Below are 22,762 nucleotides of genomic sequence, written 5' to 3' on the forward strand. Positions count from 1 at the left end.
TGTATTTTCCATTTGGAATATGGCATCAAGCAAAATTGTAAACCCCAGTGTGATACAATAAAGACATTTTCAGAATCATAAGTACTCAGTGTATTTACTTCTCATATAAATCATTAAAAGAAGTTAATTATACACTTTAGGCAAAAGAAGGTTTAGTTGGGACAGAGAAAGATTGGGTTAGGAAAACAGTGGATCCAACGTAGGATAGGAAATAAGAGAAGGCCTCAAGTATCTGTTTAGGATAGGGCTAAGAGACACTGGCAGGAATGAAAGCGGAAGGAATAAAAATTAAGGAGCTAAAGATATGCTATTTAAGAGTAAAGCAAGACAATTAGGATCTGAGAAGTGGAGACATGGAAGAAATCCATAGATGAAAGAAAATGTAATCATCAGTGATGAATATTTACATAGTTAAGTTATGATCACTTCTCGGCCTTTTGGCCAAGATCAGGTGTATATAGTAAGTTAGATTTATTGATTTCAAAATTAATTATAGTCACAGAAGGGCCTGTAAATGTTACCAGCTTTGAAAATATAAAAGAAAAAATACAGATGACATAATTTTGAAGATGGAAGGTGTCAGAGAGTGGTGGGGAGCTTGGAAACAAGGATAAGAGTTGCTCATAGCCCCCATTTTTCAAATGGAGAATCAAGAAATACTGTCTTTAATTATTGAAGGAAGAAATAAAGATGTATTTTTAAACTTTTATTTAAAAATATGATTGTAAAAGGTGTAAAGGAAAGGTGTCTATTTGAGGGGAAATGAAGTGGGAACAGAAAAAAGTACACTAAACTTCATCTAGTGTAGCAATAGGTCAAGGGTTAATATTCTAAAATTGTCAAATTATTCAGTAATGGCTTAAGAATATCATTTAGTAATATACTGGTGACAACCATGTGAAGAAAGAGTTAATGATAGAGTTTTCCTGGGATTGGGGATTAGTAGCGAAGGAAACTCCTTTTCTCCCCTGTTTGATACTTTTCAAAATAGTAGAAAATATTAAAACATATTAATAAGAAGAAAAAGATGTTAGGTAAGGGAATCAAAACAAAGGAAGTTAGTCAAGTCATATGTTTAATGGTGTCAGCATTGTGTTTATCTCTCTGTCACTACTGGGACAATTACCTTTAGGGTCACATGGCCTGTTGTTCATCCCTTCCTTCACTCACGACTGCTCACTGGCCTCCTTGAGTTCCTTGAGCTCAACTGGCTTAGTCTCACCCCAGATCCTTTCTAAACAATGTACCCTCAGTCTGGATGTTCTTCCTCCAGATATTTTCAGAGCTCACTCACCTTCTTCAGACCTTATGCAAATTTCCCATTGCCAATGAACACCTCCCTGATTAGGATAAAACTGATTCTTCCTGCAAATTACCCATTCTTTTCCCTGCTTGATTTTCCTCCACAGTATTCATCACTATCTGACATGTTATATACATGTTATGTGCACTTTATTTGTTTGACTACCTCCATCAGAAGGAAAATATCATGAAAACAGAAAATGCTGCCCAGTGTGTTCACTACTGTATCTCTAACATCTTGAGTGGTAGGTCACATAGTAAATGCACAACAAATATTTATTGAATGAATAAAATTCCAGATGCCTTTGTTAAGGGGGCAGGATTACTAGTAGTCACTTGGCAAGCACTCCTGTCTATTGGCCAGTTTCTGAAGGAACATTGCCACTGTTTGCCATTTTGCTTTCATGGACAACCAAGCCCAAATTCTTTCCTTATTGCTATCATCACTTACCAAGTATTTTATATAGTTTCTAATCATTTTTCACATATTTTATCAAATAATCCCAGCAGTTCTGGAAAATGGATATTATAATACCATTTTACAGATGAAAATCTTAGACAATGAGGCTATAAGTAACTTACTTAAAGCCACTTGGCTAGTAAGTGACAGAATCGATATATTCAGTCAAACCAACTTTATAGGCCTAGGGGACATTTAAAATTTTTCAAATGACTTTTCATCAAGAGTATATCAATTAAATGTTTATTTTTGTTGTTTTGTTTTTTAAAGATTTTATTTATTTACTTGACAGAGAGACAGAGAGCACAGCAGGGGGAGCGGCCAGCGGAGGGAGAAGCAGACTCTCCACTGAGCAGGGAGCCCAATGCGGGGCTCGATCCCAGGACCCTGGGATCATGACCTGAGCTGAAGGCAGATGCTTAACCAACTGAGCCACACAGGTGTCCCTCAATTAAGTGTTTTTATATGCAAATTTCAGCAAACTCAACTCCAACTGGCTTAAATAAAGAAGCTACATATTGTCCCACATGATTAAAAAAGTATGGTAAATCTCCAGATAGAAGTTTATTCCTGAAGTTTATGATATAAGATTATATCTATACTTCTCTACAATTCCTTTAGTTCTGTCTTCTTCTCTATGTCTGCTTTTTCTTAGGGTCAAAGAATGAGCACCACCAAATCCTTAGCTTGTTTCTTCTTTACAGATATTTTCCCCTTTACCACTCTACTAAATTTCAGGTTTTCCCTCTGATTCAAATGCTTGAGAACCAATATTCTGATTGACTGAAAAAATTAAGACTCTCCTATCAATGGGTTTATGGAAGATGGGCTTATTCATTCAAATTACCCAGTGGTGGCATGTGGGATGCACATCATGTAGGCAACCACAATGTCCAATATTGAGTAGTTTTTTCCCAAATTTTCTGTTTCATTTTAAAATCTTACCTGGAGGGGTGCCTGGGTGGCTCAGTCATTAAGCGTCTGCCTTCGGCTCAGGTAATGATCCCAGGATCCTGGGATCGAGTCCCACATCGGGCTCCCTGCTCTGTGGGGAGCCTGCTTCTCCCTCTCCCACTCCCCCTGCTTGTGTTCCCTCTCTTGCTGTGTCTCTCTCTGTCAAATAAGTAAATAAAGTCTTTTAAAAAAATAAAATAACATCTTACCTGGAGGCGCCATGTATCATGACAACGTGATATAAAATGGCAGAGCCGTCTTTCACAAACATTGCTATGTTAATTACTAATCCCCCATGGAAATGGAAGGAAGGAGACAGCAAAGGACATAAAAGGGAAAACAAGTAGAGAAAGAAGAAAGGAAAGTCTTTTTAGAGGAAGGGCTACAGGAAGGAGAAACCAACTTCAGCAGGGGATATAAAAATATTCAAGACAAATCTTGCTTTGGTAGTTTTATGTAGGTGCCTGACTTATGGTGATTTTATCCTTTATTTGGTGATGAAACACAATGTAAAATGCTTAACACAAGGGAAACAGAGCATTCTAGTTTTTGTCAAATGTAACTAAAAATCTGTAGTTACCTAGCATTAACGGTGACACTATCACTGAGGATACTATCCACAGTCCAAATGGCATCCATTGAGCATACATTCCCGTTTATTCAGACAAATAATCCATGCTTCAGAAACGGACTGTTTCTCAAATGAGTTTAGCAGGGACTGAAAGGTGATTGACAGCTCTAGAGATAGAATCCCTCCATTAGTTCACAGAACAGGTATCTCATATGTGTTATTCTGCTTGCAGTATTGTCTCAAGCAGTTGATGCAAGAGTGAGCTTAGCAATTTACATTAAATAACAGAAAATACTTTCTTATTCTGGCTCTTTAGAATCCAGGAGGGCTTAGAGATATACACATACACATTCTCATTCACACCCTGCCACAGCAAGTGAGGAAAGTTGGTATTTGTGTGTGTGTGTGTGTGTGTGTGTGTGTGTGTGTGTGTGTGTGTGTACAGTGCTTACTAATTTGTACAGTGTTTGGTAATTTATCATTTTAAAAGTATGGCAAATGAACTTAAAAAATTCTGATTTCTGATTTTTCTTGAAAAAATTAGAAGATCTGAGAATACTGAGTGAATGTGCACACATGATAACAGGCAGCCTCTCTCTTTAGGTGAGCATCTTCTCTCCCATTCTCCATGAATGGAATAACATCCACCTTCTTTACAAGCTTTACTCATTCACTGCTCCCTATGAAGCCAACATGCCCTATTGAAATAGCAAAGAGAAATAGCACTGAAAATTGTTAAAGGCAGTGAGACAGATTTTATTCAGACTGTGGCAGGAGAGAGAGAGAGACTCCAGTATAAACTGAGCCCAATGGCAACTAAGGCAGAGGTGACTGAGGTTTTTAGAGTTGGGAGAACAGAGAAGGAACAAAAAAGGGCCAGAGAGAAGTGAAAAAGCTGGAACAAAAAGGGGCTTGGGAGGCTGTGGGGAAAATGTAAAGTCACGGAAGGGGAGTGTGTGGAAAATGGTTAGGCACTGTGAGTTCGGACAAGGTACGTTTCATGGTTTGTTAGTACTGTGTTTGCTTTTTCAAAGACTCAGCCACCTGTAGTGGCACTGAAGGGACTTCAGTCACCTTTCGGGTCACAGCCTAGTGCAGGTAGAATCTAGCTGAAAGTTTGGCCAAGTGTCTCAGTACAGTTTTCTGGTGGGATGGTTAATTTTATGTGTCAACTTGACTGAGTTAAGGGATGCCCACATAGCTAGCAAAACATTATTCCTGGGTGTGTCTGTAGGGTGTTTCAGGAAGAGATGAGCGTTTGAATTGGTGAAGCCAGTAAAGCAGATGGCCTTCCCCAGTGTGGGTATCAACTAATCTGTTAAGGGACCAAATATAACAAAAAATGTAACAAAAAGAAGAAGAGCAAATTCACTCTCTCTCTGCTTGAGCCAGGAACATTCACCTTCTGGCCTTCAGACATTGGTACTTCGGGTTCTTGGGCTTTGAGACTCAGATCAGGATTTACGCTGTCAGACCTCCGATTCTTGGGCCCTTTGACTCAGACTAGAACTGCACCACGAGCCTTCCTGTTCTCCAGTGTGCAGACAGCAGTTTGTGGGACTTCTCAACCTCCATAACGGCGTGAGCCAAGTCCTCAAATACACTCCTCTTACATATCTACATATCTATATATGTCCTGTTGATTCTGTTTCTCTGTAGAACCCTAATACATCTAGCAAGTCCTTTTTGTCACGTGGGAGTTCACAGTTCACACCTACAACAACTGCTTTAAAATTAAGACACAGAGCAGTTGAGCATCACGGAGGCAAGCAGAGAAGGGAAGTGAGAAGGGGTGACAAGGATCTGTGGCCTCGTCTGTAAATCTTCTATGTGAAATTGCTTTTCTAAGTGAGGGCCCATATCCACCGGCCATTGGCCCCATAGCCCTTGGCCCTTGAATCATACTTTTACTGAATAAGCAGATCATTTTGAATACCTTTTAAATACCTGCTAGTCTGTCTGCTCCATGACAGCACAGGACCTGTCTTGCTCACTGTCTTACTCCAGATCCGCCCGTCATGTCAGGCTCCCATTATTTCTCCTCCTCCCTCTTCCTCTGCCTCCTCCTCCTTTATTTCTTCTTTTTCTCTTTTTTCTTCTTTGACTGTTACAGTAGTTTCTATCTAAAGACATTCATGGGGCACCCGGATGGCCCAGGTGGTTAGGCATCTGCCTTTGGCTCAGGTTGTGATCCTGGGGTCTTGGGATCAAGCCCCATCAGGCTCCCTGCTCAATGGGGAGTCTGCTTCTCTCTCTCCTTCTGCCCCTCAACCCAGCTCATGTGCTCTCTCTCTCTCTCTCTCTCAAATAAATAAAGTCTTAAAAATAAAAAGACATTCAGGAAATTGGGAGTAAAGGTTTTGTCTACATTTCTGGACTATTAAGAATGTAAATTCTTTCAATTTCCTATTTTCATCTCTCTCTCTCTATATATATATACACATAGATATGTACATATATACATATGAAGTCTCAGATATATATGTGTATATATATGCATATATGTGTCTGTGTGTTTGCATGTGTGGGGTAGGGGAAGAGAGAGAAGGAGAAGTTATCCTAAAGTCAAAATAGTTCAAAAGATTATAATTCCTGTGTGTAAATTACCCATTTTGAGATTTCCTGTGTGGGCTCAATCTTTTGGTCTATTTCTTTTCCTTTCGAAAAATTATTTGTGTTCTAATTCTAATGTAGTGAAATTCAGTAATTAAAAAGAACAGTACTAAATGTTGTTAACACACAAAAGTCAAGATGTCAAATAGTCATTTGGGAAATTAAAAGAAATTGGGTTCAGTTAAAATCACTAAGGTGTTGGTGTAGGCTTTATAATTTATTCAGATTTTTCCGGTCTCCCAAATTTAGCTTGAAAACATGCTGAAAGGGATATAATTCTTCCCCCTAACTTTCCATTCCCACTTGGAATGCAAATGATTCCAGAGCAGCATCTTCCACAATACTGTAATTCCTTCATTTCTGCCTGCCGAACTGCAGAGAATAGGAAACACTGTCACTAATATTTGTTACCTTTCTCCAGTGTTTGTGATGAAGTAGATTTTGAAAGGACCAGTGCAAAAAAGAACCACAGGAATGGCTGTCTGAATTTCCATTTCTCGAGTTTGCTTCCTGATCCCAGAATTGTTATTACTTGTCTTTCTTCTTGATGGAGGGACTGCATGACTGACAGGCCTGCATCAGATGGATGTCTCATAATTTACAAGCTGTCACTTCTTTTTTTTTTTTTTTTTTTTTTTGAGCAGCACTTTTTGTTAGGGATGATAAAACAAATCCCTCTGAGATTTGATTTTTCTTTTAATTCAAAACGGGGGTAGTGAAGGGTTCCCGTAGTTACGGCTATTGTTATCAATTTTTTTAAATGCCAGTCTTGGTATGGTAAAGTCTTTATTCCCTGGGTGGATAGTTGAGAGGTCAGTATCACAGTTTGTCACTGTGCAGCAACCCCAGCCTGTGCTTTATGAAAAATCAGAAAGACTTTTCTTTCCTGCCCGTCTAATTGCTTTAAGAGAGCTCTGCCTATTTTTCAGCTTGTCCTGGTAGGATAACCTCGTTACTCTTCAACTACCCAGGGCTCAGAGACCCTGAGAAGGAGAGATACTCACTGGTGATAAGAGCCGCATTTATTGAGACTATTGGTTTTGATGGGATAGCTGAAAAATCATGATTCCTTGAAGGGAGGAATTTACTTTCATTTCAAATTTATGGAAAAGGAAGCTAAAGCACACTGTTATTAGTGATAAACCCTTACTGAGCACCATATATGAGCCACTTACTATGCTAAGGTTGGAGGACAAGGAAGTATATCCCATCTTCCATCCTCAGTGAGTTGCAGCTTGGGTTAAGAAGTACAAGAGCAAAACATGCAAATACTAACTCTGAAAAAAGAATGCATGCGATTAAAAATGTATAGGTAAAGATGAATGGGAATGCAGTCGGGGGGAATCTAATTCTTCTTGGGGTTTGTGTTGAGAAAAATCTGGAGCCAAAAGTAAATAAACGGGTTGGGCCTTGGAGGGTGTGTAAAATTCACTAGACCCACAAGCGACAAAGAGGATAATGAGGAAGGGAGGGAGATGGTGATGCTGGGTAGTGGTCCTAACAGCACAGCCTAAGGCACAGGCAAGCCTAGCCTAGCACAATAGTGAAAGAAGCCTGCAGTCACCATACCAGGGCATATAAGGAGACATGGTGAGAAATAAGATTGGTCAGGACACTTTTCCAAGGGGGTGTGTCCTAAAGGGCCTGGCAGAGCATAAGCTGGTTTTTGAAAAAGATGTGACATGGAGGGGCGCCTGGGTGGCTCAGTTGGTTAAGCGACTGCCTTCAGCTCAGGTCATCATCCTGGAGTCCCGGGATCGAGTCCCGCATCAGGCTCCCTGCTCGGCGAGGAGCCTGCTTCTCCCTCTAACCCTCCCCCCTCTCATGTACTCTCTCTCTCTCTCATTCTCATTCTCTCAAATAAATAAATAAATCTTAAAAAAAAAAAGATGTGACATGGAGAAGAGGCAAGAAGGCTTTCCACAACTGTATAAGAACAAGACATTTCTATCTTTTCAGAAAAAGAAAAACCCACCTGGCTGGATGAACAGAGCCCTTTATTTTTTTTTTAATTTTATTATTATTAATTATTTTTAATTTAATTTTATTATGTTATGTTAGTCACCATACATCACATCATTAGTTTTTGATGTAGTGTTCCACGATTCATTGTTTGCGTATAACACCCAGTGCTCCATTCAATATGTGCCCTCCTTAATACCCATCACTGAGCTAACCCGTTCCCCCACTCCCTCCCCTCTAGAACCCTCAATTTGTTTCTCAGAGTCCATAGTCTCTCATGGTTCATCTCCCTCTCCGATTTCCCCCCTTCATTTTACCCTTCCTACTAACTTTTTTTTTTTTAACATATAATGTATTATTTGTTACAGGTCTGTGATTCATCAGTCTTGCACAATTCACAGCGCTCACCATAGCACATACCCTCCCCAATGTCTATCACCCAGCCACCCCATCCCTCCCACCCCCACCACTCCAGCAACACTCAGTTTGTTTCCTGAGATTAAGAATTCCTCATATCAGTGAGGTCATATGATACATGTCTTTCTCTGATTGACTTACTTTGCTCAGCATAATACCCTCTAGTTCCATCCACGTCATTGCAAATGGCAAGATTTTATTTTTTTGATGGCTGCATAATATTTCATTGTGTATATATATATATAATCTTCCCTATCCATTCATCTGTTGATGCACAGAGGCCTTTCTTAAGACAGCAGGGAAAGTAAAGATCAGAATGCATCAGATGTTATAATTAAGGAGTATGAGCTTTATCTTGCAGGGATCAATGCAGAGATAATTGGAGGCATTAAAACAGAGGGAGGACTCATGCAAAGCTCTCTTGTAGGAAGATTATAATCTGGCAGAATATGAGGGTTTGGACAGAAAAGTGGGAATAGGTCAGTGGCTCGAATCAAGTCATCAGTTCAAAGCTGACGTGATAAAGGCTACAACGTGGGCTGTGGGAGGGACAACGGGACCATGTAGGGGCCATCCCAAATGCCATGACAGATGCACTGTGAGTTCCTTCTCTTCACCTCCTCCACTAACCCAAGTAATTCCCTCCAGTTCCGTGAGTGCCAGGCCAGACTGGATCTCCAAAACAGTCTGCATTTTTTCTGCAACTGAGCACCACCCTCTTTGCACTTCCTCTTTCCAGCACAGATTTCCACCCCATCTTCTGTTCTTGGAGAATGAAATAGAAGAGTCCAGGAGAAGCAGCATGTTCAACCTACAGTGGTGACGCAGGAGATGGTGAACATTTTCATGTTCCTGTACTTTGGCAGTGAGAATTCTTCCTCCCCTTCCTCTGCTCCGGGAGAGAGCTGCTACTCAAGGCCCTAAAAACAGGCCCTCCTGTCTTGACCCTCTGCCCCAGAAAAATGGAATCCTCCTCCTGCAAGGCCTTAGCTTGCTCTGCTTTGCTCAGATGCAGTACTGAGAAGGAAAACAAAAACAAAAACAAAAACAAACAAACAAAAATCCACCAGGGGGTGGAGGGGAAAAGCAGGGCTGATATTCTGAGCACCATGGGGGAGAATACTACTGAATAATTCACTGATAATGCAAACAGGCTCCAACGGGCAAACAGTTCCCTTTCATCCAAATAATTTATCTGAAAATTAAAGAGTCTAACTGAAATCAAAATAGCAGTATTAATTTACAGAACTCAGAGTGTGAATTAGAGGAAAATATTTAATATGTATACCAGAAGAGCATTATGGGAATGGAACTAAAATAGTACAATTTAAACTTTTTTTTTTTAATCTATGGGCAACTGCCATTTACATTCAGTTCAACCTGGAAATTAGATTGCAATGATAAATAGATGCTATTAAGGTATAGATAGTAGGGCTATATTCTGGTCCCCAAGAGCTGCTAATTGAGTTGTTTCTATGATAATGGATAAATTTTGAATGGCTTTGCACAGAAAGAAAAAAAAAGAGATTTCCTGTGATCCATTTTATATTCAACCCAAAGTATTGGGCAAAGCCAACTAAAGACATTTAGCATTTATTCAGTCTCTTTTAAGTCCCTGTCCTAAAGGTAACAGTTCAGCCACTTTTCTAAATGATGATAAATACATGAGGCCAAGATATCCAAAGGATGGAATTATTTTATCAAAGATTTTCCTCACAGAATCATCGCCTTAAGGTTTTCTGTCAAATGTGAATGGCCAAGGCAGAATTGAATTATGTTACCTAGGCAAGAGAAGGAAGAGAGAAGATAATGTGTGGAAGATTTGATGCTGTCTCTAATAGGCGTTTTCTTTCCACCACAGTTGGTTTATCTGTTTTCCAGAAATCAGCCAGAGGGGTATGTGTGAGGGAGAGGGAAAGCTTACACACATATGCTGCATGCATAACATGCCCTAAAAGCACTTAAGATCTTTTAATTTGGATAATTAGAATTTCTATGAAATCTATTTGCCTTCCTGGTTTAGCAGAGGGCTGAGAACAATAAGTAAATATGTATTATAAAAGGTCATGCAAATTTATATGATATGTGTGTAGCAATAAAATAAATTCAAATAAATGGCGTCAAGGTTTCATTTGAGCACCCGTATGAAAATTCAGTAGCTTTCCTGAAACCTTTCCCATCCATTTCTGAATGTGAAATTGGCTCTAGAATTCTCATGCGAAGCAGGCTCCCAAATGATATTCTTGGCACTTACACAGTTAGCACCTAATGGTATCCAAAAGTGAGATAGCACATGAAAATGAGAATGTACCACAAAATAGGTTCAAATAATGGCCACATCAATGAAAATCACAAAGGCTGAGAATTACCCAGAGATTAAGGGTTGGGGGAAATCCTTGTCTATTTTATAGAAAAGATTATGATTTTTTTTGAACTAAAATCACTTTCCTTTCCTCTTCCCTTCATATCTCTTATCATCAGACTATACCAACAAATTATGTTGCCCTGTTGGGTTTTTCTGTGGACCCTTGTGTCATGGCCTTCATTTATATGCACTGTAACATTTGAGTAGCATTGGAAAAAGCCTGATCTGTCTGCTTCCCTCAATAATCTACATAACTCTGACCCCTTCCTCCTTTACTTCTTTACTCAAATGTCACTTTTACAGTATTTGAGCAACAAATCATCACTCCCACCCATTGGACAGAACACATAGATTGGTCTATTTTTCCACTAGCATTATCTCATATATACATTTTTTACTCATTTTTTGTATTTATTCTCCAATTCCTCCTATCCCAACTGTTTATAAGAGATGGTATTTAGAATTGCTTCTTGCACATAGTAGGCACTAAATAAATACTCATTGTGTGAACTCAGGAGGTACTAAATAAACACTCACTAGTTTCTCTTAGAAAGAGCTGACCCCAGGAAGTTTTCATAGTCTTTGTTCATGATTGGCAAAAATGTCAGTTCTGGCTGCTAACAATTCTGAGAATTAAGTACAACAAATAAATTAGAAGAGAAGAATAAAAAGTTGAATTTTCTAACTTTCTGAAGTCTCCAATTTTATTTTAAAAAAAGGGAAAGTGTATAGTTCACTCTAATTTAAATTTTGAGGGTCCCTACAGACTTCTGTGATATCAATTAGAAATCTGTTGTCTTCATTTTGATGGGGACTATTTTATCGGTATATTTCAAGGTCTGCATAAGAAACTGATAGAAATGAAGGAATATGTGGTGTTTTTAATATTGCTCTTATTTAAACCTGTGACTTTGAAAGAGACAAGAAGATTTGCTGAGTCACAGTTTGGATGGGGTCCTCATCTATGAGTTATAGATCATGATTTTGATACGCTAGGACAAAGCACTCCTGACTAGATGAAAATGATTACACCTTTTTAAAGTTGTTAATGACTAAGGAATACTAGCAGTAATATGGTAAGGCATAGGTATATTTTCTCTTTCTCAAGGCACACACTCACACATACATAGACTTAAATAAGCCCATAAATGAGCAATCAGGATGGTAAAATAGAGGAGTAAAAATTGAAAGCTGAGATGTGAATTAAAGGATTTTTAACTCTTCTTAAACATTTTCAGATTCTATTTATTTGACAGAGAGAGACAGCGAGAGAGGGAACACAAGCAGGGGGAGTGGGAGAGGGAGAAGCAGGCTCCCACAGAGCAGGGAGCCTGATGGGGGGCTCGATCCCAGGACCCTGGGATCATGACCTGAGCCCAAGGCAGACGCTTAACGACTAAGCCACCCAGGAACCCCTCAAGATTATTGAGACGCTACAAGGAGGTTACTGTCTGTTGTTTCACTCATTCAATAAACATATGTATTGGTTCTGTCCACCCCCATGCCATGTACTAGATGATGTAGGTAAAAAATGCACAAGACAGACACAGCCTCTGCCCACATGAAACCTACATTCTTGTGAGAAGCAGTAGGAACAAATGGATTGAAATAGAACTGGTGTATAAAATTATGGGGAAGTATAATTTAGCTTAATTGAGGAATGTGATCTTCAGAGATAAAATATAATTCTTGTGAAATATGGAGTTCTTGATTGGTAGAAATATTTGAGAAGAAGCTCATCAGTGACTTTAAAGGCATTATGTGGAAAATCTTACTATATCAGAGGGAGGACATATTTGACAACTCCTAAAGTACGTTCCAACTCGTAAATTCTGTGATTCAGCATTCAAGGGGCTCACTATCTATGGTAGGAGTATTCAACTTATTAAGTATGTGATGTAGCAGGGGGAGAAATTTACAATCAAATTAATTGCCTAAGTAGTACCTAGAAACTCTGCCACCCAGTCTCTCTCCCATCATTACCACAGAATTTATAATATAATTTGCAAATTGGCAGGTCTGGTTTTGATTGGCTTTGCAGCAATTTAATCAGAAATCTACATCTCTTCATCACAATTGTTCACACAATTGTAAATGCCTCTGCCTTTGTGATTGCTCCCCCCGCAAAAAAAAATCATCAAGAAAGTTTTCCATTGGCTTCTTAAAAATATTAGAATTAAGTGGTTTGTGGCAGTCATCCAGGACTACGGCTTTGGAGTATCTTTTATAGTACAGAATTTTAATTGGAGCCTATGTGATATGATCTCTGATTTACATTGTGCTTGTACATCCACTTAATTGAGGCCCCTGACAAATGACACCCAGCTTTATTTGTGACAATAGCCAGAGGGATCATCTGCATGGTGCAGTTTGATAACTCTTAAAAAGTGATAAATGTGGCGTTGAGTTGAGTTTACGTAGCACACCTGCTACAGCAAACCCACACAGCTGTTAACAGGTGTGAACACTTGTTTACCAGCATTACTGTGGTTTGCTCATTGCAGTCAGCCTCCTAGGTTTACTACTGCTGCTAAATGAGTGAAACTTACCTGAAGAGCAGTATTGCCAGTGTCTGTGCTTCCCCGCACTGCTTACCGAAGAAGAAATCAGCAGGATTGAAAAGTGACTTTCTTGCAGTCCATCTCGGTTGACCTTCCCAGGATTGCGAACTTGGTTTCCCAGGCACATTATCTATTTACTCTGGGGTTTTTGCCAAAGAAGAGTCTGCCATCCCGGCAACACATTTGCAGTGATCAGCCCTTGCTGGAGGGAAGTATTCATGAATTGGAAAACTGCCTGAATTTATCCCGGAAGAAAGTTCAGAGAATAGAAACAAAGGGGACTCTTTTTCCCTGGAGCATTTTAGAGCATGTTATGAGTTAGATTCATCTGGCAAGGTTCAAAATCGATAGTCTCTCCTGGGTGAGTCTTTTCTTTGCAACAACTCTCCCACTCCACCTTGGAGGATCAGGGTTTCGTTTTGGTTATATCAGTTAATTTTTACCTAAGCTTTTAGGGAAAAAATATACTCAAAGTGCCTTTGATACCAATTTCTGTAACCGTGTTATAAATGTTGTAGGCATTGAGACGTTTTGACAGGATTTGGGTTTTCTTTGACAACCAACACAGCCAGTACATGCTTTGCTTATACTACCGAGGAGGGTTTCCCAGACTTGAATGTGAACTGTAGTTGGGAAAGGTGTCAGTGGAATGGAATGCTGAAGCTAAATCAATTTGTCCTCATTCGAGAAGAGGGTGCACAACAAGCTCAAGTGGAATTGGGTTCGTGAAGTTGTAAGGGAGGAAGGGATGAGGCAATAGGGGACAGCGTCCCTAAGAAGGCATTACTGAAGAGCAAAGAGCCGTGCAGAGTGAGAACATGTGGCTAAGAACAAGCACTCTCTGCTTGTGACAATCTTCTGTACAATACATTCAATCATGTAGGTTTCACTAAGAGCAAAAGAACTCTTCTCCCCGCCAAGCAAAAAAAGAAAAAAAAACAATAAAAATTTTTATCCATATTGTTAAAGATGATTGTTATGAATAATTAAATCAGGCAATGATTTAGCAAACCAGAGCTGTCTTCTATTGCAAAAAGCACAGAAAGGTTGAATATATAAGGAGGAAGGGCTTAATAGAGAATCAGGTTTCTTAACCAAATATAATTTTGTTATCTTTGGGCTAGTTCTTTCTTAGCAGTGTTTACTAATCCTTTATGCAGTGTTATTTTCCAGTGTTATTACAATCACCCTAGATGATTAAGAAGATCAAATGTTAGAACTGATTTTTAAAAGAACAGTCATTTGCTTTTGTTCACCAGCCAAATTTAGCATCCTTTTATGTTCTTTATAATTAGTATCTTGGCTCAGATTATAGCCTCGCCTCCCCTGAATGTGTCAGATGCTGGTGTCACTGTGAAAGAGACAGGCAGGCCTCAGCTTGAACAAACTGTACTTGGCGATGGCAAGGTTCTAGTAAGAAGTGACATCGTATGTTGACTCTTACTTGCAAAATTCCTTACTGAAGTTAGTTCTCCTTTGTCTTTCAGTTAATGTTGGAGTGTATAAACAAAGCTTACCTACTATATCGGCAGCAGATCACCCTTTCTCCTTCTGGAAATGACTGTAGTCTCAGCATGTAGTTGAGCAATTACCAACACTCCAGCATGACTTTTCCAGGTACTAATTAATCCCTTTTGGAAGGTAATGGCAGAAACATCCCATGGGAGTACGTTGAGATTCTGTTGAGCTGAGCAAGTGAAAATCATACTGACTTGTAGAAATGGGGAAATTTTAAGCCATAGAACATCTGTAGATTCCACAATATGTGTGTTTGTGGTTAATTTGCCAATACACATCTTTCTGACTTTTACACTGGAATGTTTCTTCCTTCCATAATGTTAAAGGAAGGAAAAATAAAGGTAGAATATAAGCGTATTTCTCTTGCTTAATCTAGAATTTAGGGGCCAGAAATAGAGGGTACACCTAAATACATAAAAGCCTTTCATGTTAAAGAAAGTTATATATATATATATATATATATATATATATATATAATATAGGTTTCCTCTGATTTCATAAAAGAAAGGTTGTATTAAAGTAAACTGCAGAGTTAGATAATGTCTTTTTACCAAGAGAATGAGAAGGGAGTGTCACTATGACACTTACCTTTCCATAAGAGTTCTTATCCCTACCACTCTGCTTGCCTCTCCTTACTTCTATTTAAATACCAACCCAATTATCTTTACTGAGTTCCTTTAAAATCATCTGAGAAAGGCCAAAATTTTAGCAGAGTCCTCATTTGTTGTCACTTAACGAGGTTTCCCATCCTCCAAGCTTCCTATTTATTATGCTTTTGCTTCCTGGGAACAGATCACTGACTGTTCTAGTCACAGTGACAAACAGTGCAAGGAAACCTCTTCCAGTTTTGGTGTGCCTCTGTCCCCCCCCCTTCTAGATCAGTTTCCAGCTGAGGATTAAGGCTCATCTACATCATATTGAGAATAGAGAAAATGAACTGACATAACTGGCTCCTAAAAAAAGGACAGTAACTTTATTAAAGAACCCTTTCATTGGTACACTACTTCAACTAAAAAATAATGATAAAGGAATTATGTAAATGTGCAAAATATTATCATGCATGCAACATTCAACTAGTTCCAACTCACTCTGAAGAGAACATGAGATCAAACTCTGTAGGGAAATAAACGTGAGCAAAGACATTTAGAATTAACATGTAAGAACTTGAGTGATTTACACAAATTGTGACTGCATTAAGTAAACCCCATTTTAGCCAACTTCAAATTAGATCATTTCTTAGGGGAAAACTTAGTCAAATTGTCTGTGTAGGGGTGAATAATTTGCCACCAGAGAAAATGTGTCTCTGGCATGTGACTTATTTTAGGCTGCTTATTTTTATGAAACAGAAGGCTCAGAAAGAACCTTTGACCTTCCCTCTCACTGCCCAAAAGAATTTAGATAGAGGACCTGCTCCAGGAAGGGAATTATCACCATAGAGAAGTACGGCATAATCTGAACTAGATGTGATAGGGAGGAGATTAACAAAGTCGGTGAAAATTTCTTTCTGTGTCCCATTGTTTCTGTATGGCCCACCAAACATTTGTTTACCAAGCCTTTATTCTTTTTCTTTTTCCTATGAATTGTCTACCTTCCCTCTTAAGTCCCAGACCTCTAACTCCTTCTTCTTAGCTCTGGAAGGTATATGAGCCTCAATTGCTTGACTGCTTAGGTCTCATATTTTTTTATGGGGCCCCAATACATACATAATTAAATTTGATTTTCTTCTGTTAATCTGTCTCATGTCAATTTAATTCTTAAACCAGACAAAAGAACCTTAAAGGGTCAGAGAAAAATTCTGCCTCCCCAACATCTGGTAAGGCATAAACAATTTTGGAAAATATGTGTTCTTTTATCTATAAAAATCATTCTTATTTCTTAAATAATTCTCAGCATTTATTTGCATTATCTTAACTTTATTTACACAGTAACCTTATGAGAGAGATCCATTATTATTTTAAATTTGACAACTTAATTATAAAAAGGTTAGGTAATGTTATCAGGTTATGAAGCTGTTCAGAGCATAGGTTTTTAACGACTATGCTGTAAGAGTTAGAGATTTTCAGAATATTAAGACTAGAGATATTTCAGACATTAATTTGCCATATTACACAAATTTCTACAAATTACACAAAGCTGAACCTGGCATGTTAATGACTTGCCTATGATCCTATAAATAGCTTTGCCAGGCGCCTGGGTGGCTCAGTCAGTTAAGCGTCTGCCTTTGGCTCAGGTCATGATCCCAGGGTCCCGGGATGGATTCCAGCATCAGGCTCCCTGCTCAGTGGGGAGTCTGCTTCTCTCTCTCCCTCTGTCCCTCCCCTCTGCTCATGTGCATGCTCTCTCTTTCTCTCCCTGTCTCTAAATCTTTAACAAAAAAGGAAAACAAAACAAAAATCAACAACAGCTAAGCCTCCTGGCTCCTAACCCAAAGTAACAGCTTTAGCTACATGATTTCACTCATTTACCTATTCACATGTTGTGATATTCCATGGTTTTGGTTACTCTGTACTGAGACACATATACTCTCTTTGCTCCCAAAGTAAAGTTTCTAATGATATTTTCTGTGCGCATTTTTAGAAAAGATAATTCTGTGACTAACAATCTTTTTTTCCAGTTTGAACAAATTGAACCTCATTATGTGAGTGAGTCATATTTTGCAGAGACTAACGCTATTTGAAACTCTGATTCCTGTTTGTCTTGAAATCTTTATGTAGAGGAGTAAGACCTTATCTACAGCTTCTATCAAGCAGGCTCTTCTCCCCATTTCACCCTGGTAAGTCCCCCAGCACTTGAACATTTTTCTCCCCAATTTTTTTGGTCTCAGATAGGCCTGACTTAGAAGTGTCTTATAATCAGATAGAATAGTAATTGTAATTAACTGAAGAATAAAAAGTTCCAGGATATCATGTCACCCTTTTCCCCCCTAAGTTAAAAGTTCAATAATATTTATCCTCTTAGATTAAAAAGGAAGAAAAAAATGCTTAAGCAAATATTCTCAAAAAGTTAATATTGGTAGTATTTAATGACATCTGTATACTTTATTCTGTTCTTCCACTAAGAAATCTCAGAACTTCAGGGGCGCCTGGGTGGCTCAGTCGTGAAGTGTCTGCCTTCGGCTCAGGTCATGATCCCAGGGTCCTGGGATCGAGCCCCACGTCAGGCTCCCTGCTCAGTGGGAAGCCTGCTTCTCCTTCTCCCACTCCCCCTGCTTGTGTTCCCTCTCTTGCTGTGTCTCTCCCTCTCTGTCAAATAAATAAAATCTTAAAAAAAAGAAATCTCAGAACTTCCAATAAATTTTTATGTGAGGTGTGTGATATCATCTATTGACAATTATGAGAATTATGTATCCTTCTTAATATAATATATACTCAGAACCAATGAAATCTATCATATACCCATTTAGTCACTAAATAATTTGTTTTTTTCTTTCTCACAGAACACTATATTAGTCAGGAAAGGTTGGATTTTGCCAAAGTAACAAATTACCCTCCAAATTATCTAAAGCACGTTTTGGAAGTGGAGGGTAGCTTTGTTCCATGTTAGACACTCAGAAAGTTGGGCACTTGGAGGTTCTGCCACTTTAGAATACTGCCAACGTGTGCCTTCCAGATTGGCTACAGCAGGAGGAAAGAAATTACATGACCACCCCACCCTCAATTACCTCAGACTGAAAATAGCATGTAGCAGTTCTGCTCACATCCCATTGCTAGATGGCTCATGAGGCCCCAACTAACAGCAAGGAGGACTGAAGACTAGAGGGAAACACATGACCTATTTGGCACCCAGTAGAGTTGTTTCCATTGGCGACTGACTAATAGCTAAAAGCATAGGCTTTAGAGCCTGACAAATTTAGTTAGATTCATCTTGGGCTCTGCTGTTTACTTACCTGGGTAAATTTCATAATCTCTCTGATTCATCTTCTAGAAATGGAGATAACGATTTTATGTACTTCACAGAGTTTTTGTGATCTTTAATGGGATGATACACATAAAAGTATATAGTATAAGATCTGTTATATAAGAACTCAGTAATATTCTCCAGTTTAAAAAAAATCTTCTGACAAATATTTATAGCACCCGCTGGAGAGGTAAGGACTAGAGGAAGGACACAAAGGAACTGAGTCACCTGCCTTCCTGGAAATCTTGGTAAATCAGAGAAGAATGGCATTCTTATAGATTTAAAACTTGTATCTGTAGGCTTATTTTGCTCCAATAGCTTTTGAAGTTTTCCTATCAAAACAATAAAAAGAAATGTTAACTTGCTTCAAAGGGAGAAAATAACAAAACAAAAAGCTCCTTAAGCATGTTTAAGAAGAGCAACAGGCTCTGAAACAAGTCTTCTCGTGCTCAGAAAAAAAAAATCATGAGTTCATAAAACTGAAGATACAGAAGGGTCTCCCTTTCTGTAACTGAACTCAGTTCATGTGGGGAATGTGAGAAGTAGATGGCATTTATTGGTATGCTAGAAAAAAGATGAGCTATTTCATTTGCAAAAGTGTCTCACATGCTGATGAATTGTATAGTTATTAATAACAAAATTTAGTGCTGTCAGAGATCTGCTCGTGGTGATGGGGACTTTTTTGAATCTCATCATAATTCAAGATTGGGTTGTTGACCCTAAACTCAGTTCTCCCATCCTACAAAGCAAACCAAAACCAAAACATAATAATAAGTAAAAATAGAGTGGGAGAAGAATGACAGCTCTGGAACTGTGATGTTTTCTAGGGCTATAGATTGAGTTACACAAACATTTTTAAAAAAATTTTTATTGTTATGTTAATCACCATATATTACATCATTAGTTTTTATTTTTTATTATTTTTATTTTTTATTGTTATGTTAATCACCATACACTGCATCATTAGTTTTTGATGTAATGTTCCATGATTCATTGTTTGTGCATAACACCCAGTGCTCCACGCAGAACATGCCCTCTTTAATACCCATCACCAGGCTAACCCATCCCCCTACCCTCCTCCCCTCTAGAACCCTCAGTTTGTTTTTCAGAGTCCATCGTCTCTCATGGTTCGTCTCCCCGTCCGACTTACTCCCCTTCATTCTTCCTCTCCTGCTATCTTCTTCTTTTTCTTTTTTCTTAACATATGTTGCATTATTTGTTTCAGAAGTACAGATCTGTGATTCAACAGTCTTGCACAATTCACAGCGCTCACCATAGCACATACCCTACCCAATGTCTATCACCCAGCCACCCCATCCCTCCCACCCCCCACCACTCCAGCAGCCCTCAGTTTGTTTCCTGAGATTAAGAATTCCTCATATCAGTGAGGTCATATGATACATGTCTTTCACTGATTGACTTATTTCACTCAGCACGACACCCTCCAGTTCCATCCACATCGTTGCAAATGGCAAGATCTCATTCCTTTTGATGGCTGCATAATATTCCATTCTGTATATATACCACTTCTTCTTTATCCATTCATCTGTCGATGGACATCTTGGCTCTTTCCACAGTTTGGCTATTGTGGACATTGCTGCTATAAACATTGGGGTGCATATACCCCTCCGGATTCCTACATTTGTATCTTTGAGGTAAATACTCAGTAGTGCAATTGCTGGATTGTATGGTAGCTCTATTTTCAACTGTTTGAAGAACCTCCATACTGTTTTCCAGAGTGGTTGCACCAGTTTGCATTCCCACCAACAATGTAGGAGGGTTCCCCTTTCTCCGCATCCCCGCCAACATCTGTTGTTTCCTGACTTGTTACTTTTAGCCATTCTGACTGGTGTGAGGTGGTATCTCATTGAGGTTTTGATTTGGATTTCCCTGATGCCGAGCGATGTTGAGCACTTTTTCATGTGTCTGTTGGCTATTTGGATGTCTTCTTTGGAAAAATGTATGTTCATGTCTTCTGCCCATTTCTTGATTGGATCATTTGTTCTTTGGGTGTTGAGTTTGATAAGTTCTTTATAGATTTTGGATACTAGCCCTTTGTCTGATATGCCATTTGCAAATATTTTCTCCCATTCTGTCGGTTGTCTTTTGGTTTTGTGGACTGTTTCTTTTGTTGTGCAAAAACTTTTTATCTTGATGAAATCCTAATAGTTCATTTTTGCCCTTGCTTCCCTTGCCTTTGGCGATGTTTCTAGGATGAATTTGCTGTGGCTGAGGTCGAAGAGGTTGCTACCTGTGTTCTCCTTTAGGATTTTGATGGACTCCTGTCTCACGTTTAGGTCTTTCAACCATTTGGAGTCTATTTTTGTGTGTGGTGTAAGGAAATGGTCCAGTTTCATTCTTCTGCATGTGGCTGTCCAATTTTCCCAACACCATTTATTAAAGAGACTGTCTTTTTGCCACTGGACATTCTTTCCTGCTTTGTCAAAGATGAGTTTACCATAGAGTTGAGGGTCCATTTCTGGGCTCTCTATTCTGTTCCATTGATCTATGTGTCTGTTTTTGTGCCATTACCATACTGTCTTGATGATGACAGCTTTGTAATAGAGCTGGAAGTCCAGAATTGTGATGCCACCAGCTTTGCTTTTCTTTTTCAATATTCCTCTGGCTATTCAGGGTCTCTTCTGGTTCCATACAAATTTTAGGATTATTTGTTCCATTTCTTTGAAAAAAGTGGATGGTATTTTGATGGGGATTGCATTGAATGTGTAGATTGCTCTAGGTAGCATTGACATCTTCACAATGTTTGTTCTTCCAATCCATGAGCATGGAACGTTTTTCCATTTCTTTGTGTCTTCTTCAATTTCTTTCCTGAGTATTTTATAGTTTTCTGAGTACAGATCCTTTCCCTCTTTGGTTAAATTTATTTCTAGGTATCTTATGGTTTTGGGTGCAATTGAAAATGGGATCGACTCCTTGATTTGTCTCTCTTCTGTCTTGTTGTTGATGTATAGGAATGCCACTGATTTCTGTGCATTGATTTTATAACCTGCTACTTTACTGAATTCCTGTATGAGTTCTAGAAGTTTTGGGGTGGAGTCTTTTGGGTTTTCCACATACACTATCATATCATCTGCAAACAGTGAGAGTTTGACTTCCTCTTTGCCGATTTGGATGCCTTTGTTTTCTTTTTGTTGTCTGATTGCTGTGGCTAGGACTTCTAATACTATGTTGAATAGCAGTGGTGACAGTGGACATCCCTGCCGCATTCCTGACCTTAGGGGAAAAGCTCTCAGCTTTTCCCAATTGAGAATGATATTTGCTGTAGGTTTTTCATAGATGGCTTTTATGATATTGAGGTATGCACCCTCTATCCCTATACTCTGAAGAGTTTTGATCAAGAAAGGATGCTGTACTTTTGTCAAATGCTTTTTCTGCATCTATTGAGAGGATCATATGATTCTTGTTCTTTCTTTTGTTAATGTATTGTATCACGTTGATTGATTTGCGGATGTTGAACTAACCTTCAGCCCAGGGATAAATCCCACTTGGTCGTGGTGAATAATCCTTTTAATGTACTGTTGGATCCTATTGGCTAGTATTTTGGTGATAATTTTTGCATCCATGTTCATCAAGAACATTGGTCTGTAATTCTTCTTTTTGATGGGGTCTTTGTCTGGTTTGGGGATCAAGGTAATGGTGGCCTCATAAAATGAGTTTGGAAGTTTTCCTTCCATTTCTATTTTTTGGAACAGTTTCAGGAGAATAGGTATTAATTCTTCTTTGAATGTCTGATAGAATTCCCCTGAGAAGCCATCTGGCCCTGGACTTTTGTTTGTTGGGAGATTTTTGATGACTGCTTCAATTTCCTTAGTGGTTATAGGTCTGTTCAGTTTTCTATTTCTTCCTGGTCCAATTTTGGTAGTTGATACATCTCTAGGAATGCACCCATTTCTTCCAGGTTATCTAATTTGCTGGCATAAAGTTGCTCATAATATGTTCTTATAATTGTATTTCTTTGGTGTTGGTTGTGATCTCTCCTCTTTCATTCATGATTTTGTTGATTTGGGTCATTTCTCTTTTCTTTTTGATCAGTCTGGCCAGGGGTTTATCAATCTTGTTAATTCTTTCAAAGAACCAGCTCCTAGTTTCATTGATCTGTTCTACTGTTCTTTTGGTTTCTA

The 22,762-nt window shown here is 38.8% G+C and overlaps 1 long non-coding RNA gene across 1 annotated transcript in view; it reads left to right on the top strand.

The window, feature by feature from the left end:
• LOC112822720 (uncharacterized) overlaps positions 1-22,762 on the top strand; it is a 52,103-nt gene that overhangs the window by 13,505 nt on the left and 15,836 nt on the right. Inside the window, exons 2-3 of the long non-coding RNA XR_003207766.2 lie at positions 14,693-14,822; positions 17,438-17,496. This is a non-coding gene — a long non-coding RNA (uncharacterized lncRNA). The remainder of the gene's footprint in view (positions 1-14,692; positions 14,823-17,437; positions 17,497-22,762) is intronic.

Source organism: Callorhinus ursinus, unplaced genomic scaffold (genome assembly GCF_003265705.2).
Source record: "Callorhinus ursinus isolate GAN/ISIS: 27379988/994484 unplaced genomic scaffold, GSC_fseal_2.0 scaffold8, whole genome shotgun sequence".
NCBI classification, from domain to species: Eukaryota; Metazoa; Chordata; class Mammalia; order Carnivora; family Otariidae; genus Callorhinus; species Callorhinus ursinus.